This window comes from Ptychodera flava, chromosome 17 (assembly GCF_041260155.1).
Source record: "Ptychodera flava strain L36383 chromosome 17, AS_Pfla_20210202, whole genome shotgun sequence".
Lineage (NCBI taxonomy): Eukaryota > Metazoa > Hemichordata > Enteropneusta > Ptychoderidae > Ptychodera > Ptychodera flava.
This window is the reverse complement of record NC_091944.1, coordinates 28,678,000-28,689,682: the sequence shown is the minus strand read 5'-3', so window position 1 is coordinate 28,689,682 and position 11,683 is coordinate 28,678,000. Positions and strand designations below refer to the sequence as shown.

Here is an 11,683-nt window from a genome sequence, read left to right as displayed (position 1 = left end):
TTTATCGTTTTTCGATGATTGTATGATATATAGGCCTGATTTATTTATATCGCTATACATTGCACATTGTATGTGGATGCAGATTTAAGTCTATAATTAACCAGATTTCATAGAAGTATTTAAATTCTAGAAGTGATAAATTACTATTTTCCTGATAAGTTTTCACTTCAATCAATCAATCAATCAATCAATCAATCAATCAGTCAATCAGTCAATCAAAAGCATTTATATAGCGCCAAAATCCATTACGAGTTAATGTTCTAAGGCGCTGAACAAGAACACAAAAATCAAAAAGCTCTCTCAACTCTCTCAAAGAGATGCGATTTCAAGCCCTTTTTAAGATCAACGTAGGCGACTGGCGAAGTTCCAACGGAAGACTGTTCCACAAATCAGGAGCACATCTTGAGAAGGAGCATTTCCCATACGTTTGCAGGTTACACCATGGCACATGAAGAAGACTTTTGTCATTTGATCGAAGTAAGCGAGGTGAAGGTTTGATGTGAAGCAGATCTGATAAATACACAGGAGCAGTGCCATTTAATGCCTCGTATGTAATCAGAAGATCCTGTATTGTACAGGTAACCAATGAAGTTCCTTAAGAGTAGAGGTGATGTGGTCAGATTTCCTTATCCTTGACACAATCCTAGCTACGGTGTTTTGGGCATGTTGGAGTGGCTTGATGTCCTTTGCAGGTAGTCCAAACAGGAGAGCGTTACAGTAGTCTAATTTGGATGAGATAACGGCATGCATAATATCTGACAGGTTTCTTTTGTGAGATATTGACGGATGTGACCAATTTTCCTGAGATTATAGTAGATGGATTTGCATGTGGTGGCAATATGCTTCTTGAAGGTGAGTCGATCATCAAAAGTCACTGAACGACAGATGATCCTATGTTGATAGAGTCGATAGGATGAAGTGTTCGGGCAAATTGTGATCGAATTAGTAGGACGTCTGTTTTACCATCATTTAGTTGAAGTTTGTTCTGAGTCATCCACGATTTAATTTCCTGAATTATGGCTTTTTCCATCTTCTTCAATGCTGATGATGTGTCGGCCCATGAGAAGAATTGGTATCACTGTTGTCATCGGCGTATTGGTGAAATTCCAGATTGTGATGTCTGATGAGCCTAGAGAAATATAGATGCAGAATAACAGTGGTCCTAACACAGAGCCCTGCCGTTCTCCAAAATTCAGGTGTTGAAGTCCTGAAGTGCTACCAAGTATGTATATTGATTGATATCTGTTCTTGAGGTAGGTACGAGAACCACTGTAATGGGATGCCTGTAATGCCAAGTTTTGACAATCTTGAAATCAGTATGTCACTTGTGGTGATAAAGACTTTTGTGTGATTAGATAGGCCTATTTTCTTAGGGCAAGACAGCTGATAGGCATTTCAATCCATAATCGAGAAAAAGAAAAAGAGACTCAAATTTTATTTGTTATTAGTTAGTTAGTATCCAATAGGTATGTCATTCTTTTCAGAATCTGGGTTTTCGAAAAAATGTGTTTTCCATTTGGCATTTACACCCCCACCAAAACAAGAACGATGGATGCAATCGAAAGAAAAAATTGGGAAAGTCAGAAATAAATCTGAGAGGCACTTCAAAAGCAGCTATGGGAACGTACGTCACCGACAGTCAAACATTCTCGCGAGCCAGAGCAATAATTTCCGCTCCGCTGACCTACGCAAAATTCATGACGTGCTGGCGAAAACGGGAGTGTTTTGAGCTTCAGAAAAACGAGTTTTACCGTTTTAAAAATTCCTCTCATATTTTTATGAATATATAATGAGTGTGTTTGAACCAAATTTTAAAGTCTTTTATCGATACTGTCTGGTTTTACTCAATGGTTTACGGTCAGTCGTACCCTCTTTTACACGTGCGTCAAGGAAGGACATGTTTATGAAACTGCTGGCGTGTTATGTTTTGATTGGCGTGAAGCAGTGTTTCTGGCCTGAGAGCTCACAAAGTAACTATGGTTGCTACGCGACTGGCAGTACGATGCCATCTCGTCGTATTTTTCGCATAATCTCGTGTAATCATCAACCACAAACAAAGCCTCCAAAAAGTTTAACACCTTTGGAGCTCATTTTAATATGAAAAGCCAATAGTCTACCGAGACGACCATGGAACAAAAGGCATGCAAGTGTTGCTACACTGTCTATGTTACTCTGTAGTCTGATGGAGAAGACAATGGATCAGGCTGCCAGTGAACAGATACGCTTCCGAGACGGGTTGGAACAAATGACACGATCGGAAGTAATTTAGGATTATTGGATGGTGCAGTAATGTCTATATAATCTGCAAACGTAACATCTGCTTTTCCTTTTAAGTTACACAGTCACGTACATAAGTATAAATGGCATAGGGTTATGTCCTATTACAAAGCTGGACAGAATACAGTATGTAATATACTGTTCTTGAAATGTCAAAATTCAAATAATCTGCAAGAAACTGGTAAAGGCAAGTCTGACTAATGGCTCTTAACTTCAAAAACATTAACGCCAGTTATGAAACAATGATGCCCCTCTGTTAACTACAGAGGAGACTTACAAAAAATAGCTATTGATACTGCTAAGTGCCTTTCTTGACCGCGAAATCTTTGTATGATAAACATTTGCAGCAAGCGTCATCGACTTTAGAGCAGTAATTCCATCTATTGCAATTTTTGAGGTGCGAAATTCTATGCAAATGAGAACAAGTGTTGCGAAGTGAAGCGAAGCTAAATAAACACTACAATAGAAAGTTTAATGCGCTAGAAAATAGTTCCAACTTAAACACGCTGCGCATTGATATATTTCACTGTAATTAGACTTCCCTTCCTAGCCTTCGCTACACTCGCAACACTTCGATCCGTAACGAAAGGGGAGTCCATAAAAAGTTTGCACCTCGGATCTTGTAGTGTATAAGTAATTCAGGATATAGATCACTAATTAGAAACATTCTTTCCATGTTTAGAGACGCAACTTTAGTACACAAAACAATGGGTCAATACCATGGTGATGAAAATTCACAGCCAATCTGAAATGCCACCATAATTATGATGGGTTTTAAATAAGTCAATTAGCAATTAATAGACAGGATGTTGATAAATGCCATTGCATTGTATTAAAACACTGAGATCAACATCTGTATCAAGTGTCCTCAAATTTGAGTTGGTACTTATTTAAATGTCACAAATGATTCTAGTGTCTTTACACATTCATGTTGGGACAAATGTCAGATTCGGATTCAGAGAATGCAAGCCTGAAACCAGACAAGTTGTTAAGCCTAATTTTGGATTCATATTCAGAGGATGTGGCTCTAAATATCCAAAAATAGTCGATCCTTGGTGGCAAAATTTGATTTTTGGTGACTACATGTGGTCTGCACTGGGGCCATATGCTACTCTACAAAAGCTTAGTTTTTCAAACCTCGCTGCACAAAATGATTGAGAAATCGCTTGTGATGGATGTACGGACAGACCGACACGTTTATATATATAAGACCCTGCCGCACCATGAGCTGCGTTGGAACTTACAAACACTTGGCAGCTGAGAAATGAATAGAAGACCTCGAGAAGGCAATAGACATGATGCTGTCGAGACAAAAAGGAAACTTTCCAGTAGAATGTTCGACTGCTACATCATTCAAGGAGCTTTCACCTAAGACTACTAGAGGACGAGGGTAAGATTTGTACACAGATTGTGGTAGATTTGCTGGAACTAAATTTTGAGAATAGAGCATGCAGTGGCCATATTGGAGAATGCACTTCGCGCCAGACGGGCTAGTGCGACCAAAAGAGTAAGAGGTGGAAGTCAACCGAGTCATATTTATAGTCAAATTCATTAAACGACCGGAGACAGGCGAGTTTTGCGCAAAGCAAAGCAAGTCCTGGCTGGATTTGTTGTCTTCGTAACAAAGGATCTGTACCTATCGGATTATAAGCGCACATGTGAACCCAGCGAAGTGATGAAGTAAGCCAACGCACAACTAAAAGACCAAGATTTGATGATGCGGTCGACGATAATATAGAAACATGGTATATCCGTAATTACTTAATTGACATTTTATCAACGTTCAGACCATCGAATAGATCGCGCTTCCCGTTCTATACATGCTTGCTCTCTAATCTGTGTTGTAGAAAACATAGGAATGGAAGCGTTTTCTAACTAAAACGGACGAGTTTGGGACGCAAGCTGCCTTATTGTAACTGGAATTATACACATTTTCAAAACTTCCTTTTTTGAACATATAACGTTTTATTATTGCTGCTACATCAACATATATATATATATATATATATATATATATATATATATATATATATATATATATATATATATATATATATATATATATATATATATCACTAAATCTTTGCGGCAATCAAATAGTTTACAATTAGGCAGAGAAAAGTCGATATAAACCTTCATTAAAGCAAAATATATTCCTTATTGTGCTGTATAGAACGTGCAAATGATGTATTTTTCCGAAACAAGAGCACAGTTAGCTGCACATACTACATAGGAAACAAACGTCTTGTGTAGACCATTTCAGAGAATATCCAAGGGTGATATAGCTTGGTATCCTCTGTCGCTCAACGTTGAATTCCTTGATTCGAATGTGGGCATCCTTGAATGAGTCTGCTAACCTCAGTGCCTTTGTTCTCCAAAGCTGAATTATGTTCAGACCTGTGAAATGAAGACATCATAAGCTCAGTCTTCCAGGGCAGAAAACTTCAAGGTTGTCTGAATTGCATATTTCGTGCAAAAGTTATCCACAAAAATGTAATCAATCCACAAGAGAATTCTAATACTTTGTTGTTATATCTATGATTATGTGGTTGCACTTAAAAATAAAGGGAGAAAGAAAATAGAGGCGCATTTTCTTTTTTGTTTAGTTATGCCCTAATGGTGTTATCACAATCATGCTTGCTGTATACTATGTATCAACAAAATACAACATTTTAGATTGGTCAAAATTTGTTTCAGTGGACCAAGTCATTTCATATTCATACAGTTGTGTTAATACTAAGGAATGGAAATTACTGAAGTCAGAAACGCTTATGAATAATACTAATAAATTTCAATATGTGGTAGAGGAGCTTAAAATACATCAGTTGGTCATTCATGTGAAGTACTCAGACCCCTCCTTACTATTTGTGCGCGAAGCCTAAATTAAGTATTTGAGACCAGTTTTTTTCATTATTTAACATAAGTACCTCTCTGTGATATCATCGATTGAGTCCATCAGGTCTCGCTTGAACGTCTCTGGTAGTAGGAGCACGCAAATGCAAATACGGAACTTAGGATAATGAAAGGAAGAAGCGGGTCGATGTCCATCAATAAAAATATATATACGGTGCCAGCGTCGTCCCTATATTTGTCAGTGTTTGACCTAGCCCGATAGAAGCATTTCTGGAAGATAATAATAATGTCGAAATAGTTTAAACACAGTGCGTCTCTCAATTGTAAGGTTTGATGTAATGGCAAGGCGATAAGACTTTGACGTTTCCATTACAAATGTCGGGAAAGCACAGATCCCGATTTAGCTATGCTACGAACCTTACTTCAGTCGGAAACAGCTCTGCTGTGTAACCAAAGAATGCAACATACACAGTCAACGCGATCATCTTCGCTCCGATACAAAGTGTAAGCTTCATAGCTTTGTTATCTGCACGTGTTTGAAACAAATGCAAATCTCGTTAGCTTGGTTTTATTTTTTCTCTGCCGTTCCTGAGGCTTAGTCTAAAATGAACCTTGCCTCAGGGAGAGAGTCTCTTCAGCATGTTCAGATAACTAAGCTCTGAAACGTTAGACCTTTTGAGGGGCTGGTCAAAAAAGACATTTTAAGGTAAATGAAAATCGTTAAAACTTAAACCCCTTCTCCTTATGCAAGATGTTCTCATGGTCTAAAGTGAAAATACAAATTAAATAACATAATAAAACGAATGAAATAACGAAACAATAAGAAAAATGATCGAATTGAGTTCCCTATCTTTAATCTGATCAACGACTTTTTCTAAATATTGGTCCGTCCCTCAAGGGTGACGACATTATATCCCTCCATTATTCCTTTCCAATTCTGTCTCTCTAAAAGCAAGATACAATTAAACATAGTAGAAAAACAAAACAAAGGCAATATCATGTATTTCGATAACATGATAATTGAAGCTTATGTATTTTGCATATATGCAATGATAAAAATAATTGTCAAATTGTATTTTTTTTTCAATATTTTGTTACAATCCTTATTGCGGATAAATTATAAATGATTCATGTCATAGAATGAAAAAGACACAAAGTAAAATTTGAAAGGTCCCGGAAAATGGGAACAATGCAACACGGAAAGGCAGAGCTACTTTTAAAAAAATAAAAAACGGCCAATTTAAGGGACAACATGGTACAATAAGCGTCTCTAATGAGGTTCAGAAATTATAATATCACATATGCAAATCTCTCTTATAAAATGATATTTGTATCTCGAAATTGAGTTGACTTTAAAATGATTTAGCGAAATCATAAAGGAACACTGGCATATCGTTGAGAGCCAGACGATCGAAGAAGATGACTATAATGACAGACATGGTTACTGCATATTCGGTGACTGTTAAAATTACACAATTAGAGAAGGACGTATCCAACACTGGAGTATATCAGAACCAAACCCCCCTAAAATGCAAATAACATTGGTTCAAAATTCATTACTACATGATTAAGTAGTCTGCGACACAAACTCACCTACTACTCCAGCAACAATCAAACATAGAGCGCTGACCGTCATGGATGAAAATAGAAGCCATCTCCTTGGGAGATACTTCAGCATCGGCAAGCATAATACGTAAGCGATGACGTCACCAATGCTGATTAAACCAAGGGTGAGAATGGCATTGTCTGTTACAAAGTTGAAGTTGTAGGCAATACCATAGTAGAAGACTCCCACTGAAAACCTGTTGGCGAGATCAAGAATCATGAGAAGTCGCGCACCTGGTTCTTTTATTGTATTCAATAAAACCTACCTGACATGTTTATACACGGATTAACGTGTTATGTACTCAAATTGATGTATTACATATTTCTAAACCATTGGATAATAATTTTTTTTGGATCTGTTCATGTCACAATATTCAAATTATGTATGTCAATCTTGGATCAGTTTTGATCAAATGGGAAAATGATGCTACTGAGGCTACTTCTACAGTTGGTTGAAAATCGAAATAATGCGTGATCCTTTATAACACGGCAGCATATTCAGTTCTCCATATGTGCAGTCAGTGGGCGACGATATAATGCGTATTTTGTCGACCACGTTTCAGCTCGTTTCAAAGGGTAAATTACATAATCGAAGAATTAAATATCATGAGCATAGCAATCACCAACTAAACTTTAATCCTACCTATAAGATGACCAATGTTATAAATTGCTGGAGATATAAATCCAACCATAAACTGACATACGAGAAATATTGTGATATTTGTAGATAAATACATTTATAGATTGAAGATCAAGGCGGTAATTAAGGTGAAATAATACGTTGGTTTTCTACCATATCTGCAAGACAAGAAAAGAGAAATGCAGGCAAAGTTTACAAGATCAGTGAAAGGTCAAATGAACCGGTGTGTTTTTATACAGATTGGCGCCATAGAGTTATCTACTTCAACTTTAGCTATGTTTTAGCTCTATTAAATATTGATGACAGGCTGTTGAATTCAGTCAGAATAGCTATTAAAGACACGGAAATCATGTCTACCTCATTGGCTCTTCCTTCTCAATGTTAAATGTCCTGGACCGATAGATCAGAAGTGTCTGTATCATTTTGATAAGTCAACAAGAAAATGCCCGTCGATGTTTTTATCAAAGGAAAGGAAACTATGTTATATTTTCATATTACTTGCTAATCTTGTCTTTTCAAGTCTCCGAATTTTGCTTGTACAGCATGAAAAAGTTAAACGTAGATTTTTCCAGGCTTATTCGTTATATTAAGCATTTTTTCCCTGAGTAAATGGTTTCAATGTGCATTGTTTTCTGATTACAACATTGCAGATACAAGGGCTTCAAGATTATAGTTGCAAATACTTACGCGTCGCTGAGGGGACCAAAAAGTAAAGACCCGAAAATGCCTGCGAATGCATACGTTGACTGGGGTAACTGTTGTAACCGACCTCTGTCGCACACTAAGTGAAACTGAAAAGATCCAAAATATGTGTAAAATGCAGTGTAAAGATACCATGAAGTTAATGATCTTATAATTATTTCTCGCAGAGTTTTCTTGTAAATTAAAGTACCTGCTCACACAAATTCCTCTGTGAGCTTCTTAACCGTTTGAGAGATTATTGACATAATAGCTGCGTTTGCTTTAAAAGCAACCCCTATACAAGGACGCTGCTACTATCATTTTTATCAAAGAAATTAGTCAATTCCGCCATAACAGTGTTATTTGGTTTGATTTTCAACCTGCCAGGTTTTTTCACGGCTGGTTTCAAAACGGAAGCCACAAAGAACCACCCTTTTAACTTTTGAAACACTATAGGCCCGACTATATATCAGCTTTCTCACAAAAAAACAACAAATATTACACATAAACTTTCTCTACACATATTAGAAACGAAACAAACACTTTTGCAACACAAACTTTTGGATAGTGAAGTAGACGGCGTTATCACATGTTTACACTATTGACCACATGTTTACACTTCATCTTCATAACTTTAGCTGACGTGCTATTTACCTCGTGGCTTATAACGCCGGCTCACGGTGCAATTTAATTTGCTTAGTAAAGGAGAGTCCATTTTTGTAGTAGTTAATACTTTATATTCAAATTGGAAATTGCCAAATATCAATGTGAATGATTTTTTTATTCATGATTGTCTAATTCAACCTTTTTACTGTGGATTTGAAAGTGAACCCAGAATGGCCTCTCGTCAGAAAAAGAATCAACACTTGAAAAAGATCGAAAAAAGTCGTCTTATCCGCAGTTTCTTCAAAGATTATCCTTATCACTGCAGGCAATCGGTTTACTATTTTGCATCAACAACTGTCTTCCTGGAATGCCTTAGGTCATATTCTTTTGTTGCAGTTTGCAACAGATTTCCGCGTATACTAGTGGTAGTTGGTTTACTACTTAGCTTCCACGATTACTTTGTCTCACTTGTTTAACTGTACATGCACCAATTCCACTGTGTGGGCTCCCTCAATTAAGTTAGGTGACCCCATGCAATGGCAAGAACAAAAAAAACCAACTTAAAATACTTTTCTAGGTTCAGTCTTCCAAAATGTTCATGTTTTCAATCTTTCGCGACACCGGTTCTCCCACAGGCGATATATTCTCGTCAAATATCTCACATTATCGCAACAATATCAATGTTGACACATGGTAATATGCGGTATCGATAACTGACTGTTGACGATCGATATTTACAGTACTGTTGATTGAACTAAATTGAACTTTAATTAGTTGTTCAATTTAGTGCATAAAAATTTGTTTGGAAGATGGTGTTTGACGCCAGTAGCTCATCGGTACAATGATTGGAATACTATTGAGATCAGGTTAATTATATATAAACTTACTTCAATCACTAATCTGTTCGAAACTGATGATCTATCGAAAACCCAGCCGTGTTCACACGGACAAATATCCATGGCCGCCAAGCTCGACCTAATAAATGCTGTACCATCGGCAAAATAACTATCAAATATCATTGATTCATTCACTTTGTACATGTGACAGGAATCCCATGTGGTCTGGTTTTCATGATATGTACTGGGAACGGTGGCACGTTTTAACGGCGAGTCAAGCTCATAGGTTTGGTTTGAATACAGCTGACAGTAATGGTCGCTCGACATGGAAAAGAAGACTGAGACTAGATCAAACAAAATTTGAAATGCAAAGGTAAAATTAAATAGGACCAGCATGAGTTGCTGGTACCTCCCAGTATCGCCTATTGTGTGTAGTATATCCTCGACAGACATACTGAGACTACGTCAAACTCTCAAAGTGTTCAAATCACCCATTTCTACTTGCTAATATTTGAAATCCCTCAAAGAGATTGGACAGAAATTGCGGACCGGTCACATTTTTTTCTGCAAGCATTCTTGAAGGGTCATTAAATTTCACAATGCCAATTTGAAAAGGTTACCCTTTTTGCGCACTTATTAGAAAGCAAAATGAGGCAGATATAATGCTTCGTTCAAAGACGTCAAATCATATACATGGGAGTCTGTTTGGCAAACTATTTACATTTTCGCCTTATATACAAGCTACACCTGTACATTCATCAATGTATGATAATTCATATAAATGTACTTTACGTACATGTGTATACAAAAATGATTTCATTGATAATGTTTATTCACTAAACATGAAAGTCTATAAGGAAACTATGGGCAATATTTTTTTCAAAATTAAATTGATAATATCTGTGCATTTATAGATGTTTTTATAATTGATATAATTGTACTTGATTAGAATGGGATGGTTTCAAGTGCATGTATATGTATATATATATATATATATATATATATATATATATATATATATATATATATATATATATATATATATATAAAATATATATATATATATATATATATATATATATATATATATATATTGTTAAATATGGACTTTTTTACTGCAGTAAGTTTCTTGATAAACGATAATGGTGCTCTCTATGCAATTACAAGCAAACAATAAATTAAGGTTCACATTACAGCTATTGTCCTTTTGGCGATCACATATTCACATATAAAATGGACGGTAGCTGTGCTTTTTGCCCAATCATGTATGTTTTGTTCTGTGTATCGACTGCAGTTTCTTCTTCTACTCCCCTCAGCACGTTTGCGGCCGAAATCTCAATCTTATAAAAATATGAGCCATTGTTTACAAGCTTTAAGCCTTACTGCCTTTCTAAAAACAATCATTGGAACTGATTAAGAAGTGTTACCTTGACGTTTCAATGCACTTGTATAGGAAAGCGGATTATCAATATAACTGTAAAGTCTAATGTGTGCTGTAATGAAACAATTTATCCTCTACAAGAGTTAGGAAGACAAAATAAAAGTTGCTGTATGAATTTCAGCACGTTTAATCGCCAGTTATTTCGCCCCTAGAAACAGAAAAAAACTCGCCAACCATAACTTGACAATAGATAATCAAATTACCCTAAATTTACCTACATTTGAAACTCAAAATAACCGCTGCGCCATCCCTCTATTGACTAGCTCCAAGTCACAAAAATAAGCCAGTAAAAATGTATTTTTTTATCTCGGAGCTTCAAAATCAGCCCCTGCAAGTGGTAGACCAAAAGTATTTAAAAGACTAGACGGAATATCTGTCTATGGGTCCAATTCTACCCTATGTGTATTTCTTATATGTAAGATCGGCGAAGGGGAAGCAAAACACTACCTTACTATTACCAGTTCATGCTTTCAAAAAATGCGACGGTATTGATTTGCTTATCAAAGCAAACTGCCGTAATATATGATAATGCCTGAATACATGCGTTTATATGTGCCCTGGTGCAGGTGACAGTTTGCCCGAAGCCAGGAGGGCAAATTCAAAAGATTTTAACGAAATTCAAAATAGCTATGGATAATTTACATCTAGCGTTAAGCGTCTACCTTGATTTCAAAGGCGTCCAACGGATCGGTAACTCTAGAAACCGGTAGTTCACACGGCCTGTAAGCTCCCCGGATGCTCCTA

General features: G+C 36.5%; 2 long non-coding RNA genes across 2 annotated transcripts; both read right to left on the bottom strand.

Annotated features, from left to right (window-relative positions):
* Positions 1–4,411: 4,411 nt before the first annotated feature.
* Positions 4,412–5,393, bottom strand: LOC139116518 (uncharacterized). Its single transcript, XR_011548324.1, has 2 exons — positions 5,205–5,393; positions 4,412–4,674 (listed from the first exon to the last, which is right to left on the bottom strand). It is a non-coding gene; the product is annotated as an uncharacterized lncRNA (long non-coding RNA).
* A 1,336-nt stretch (positions 5,394–6,729) lies between these two features.
* On the bottom strand, positions 6,730–11,683 carry LOC139115987 (uncharacterized). The gene is made up of 4 exons (XR_011548211.1): positions 11,602–11,683; positions 8,063–8,166; positions 7,379–7,533; positions 6,730–6,932 (listed from the first exon to the last, which is right to left on the bottom strand). It is a non-coding gene; the product is annotated as an uncharacterized lncRNA (long non-coding RNA).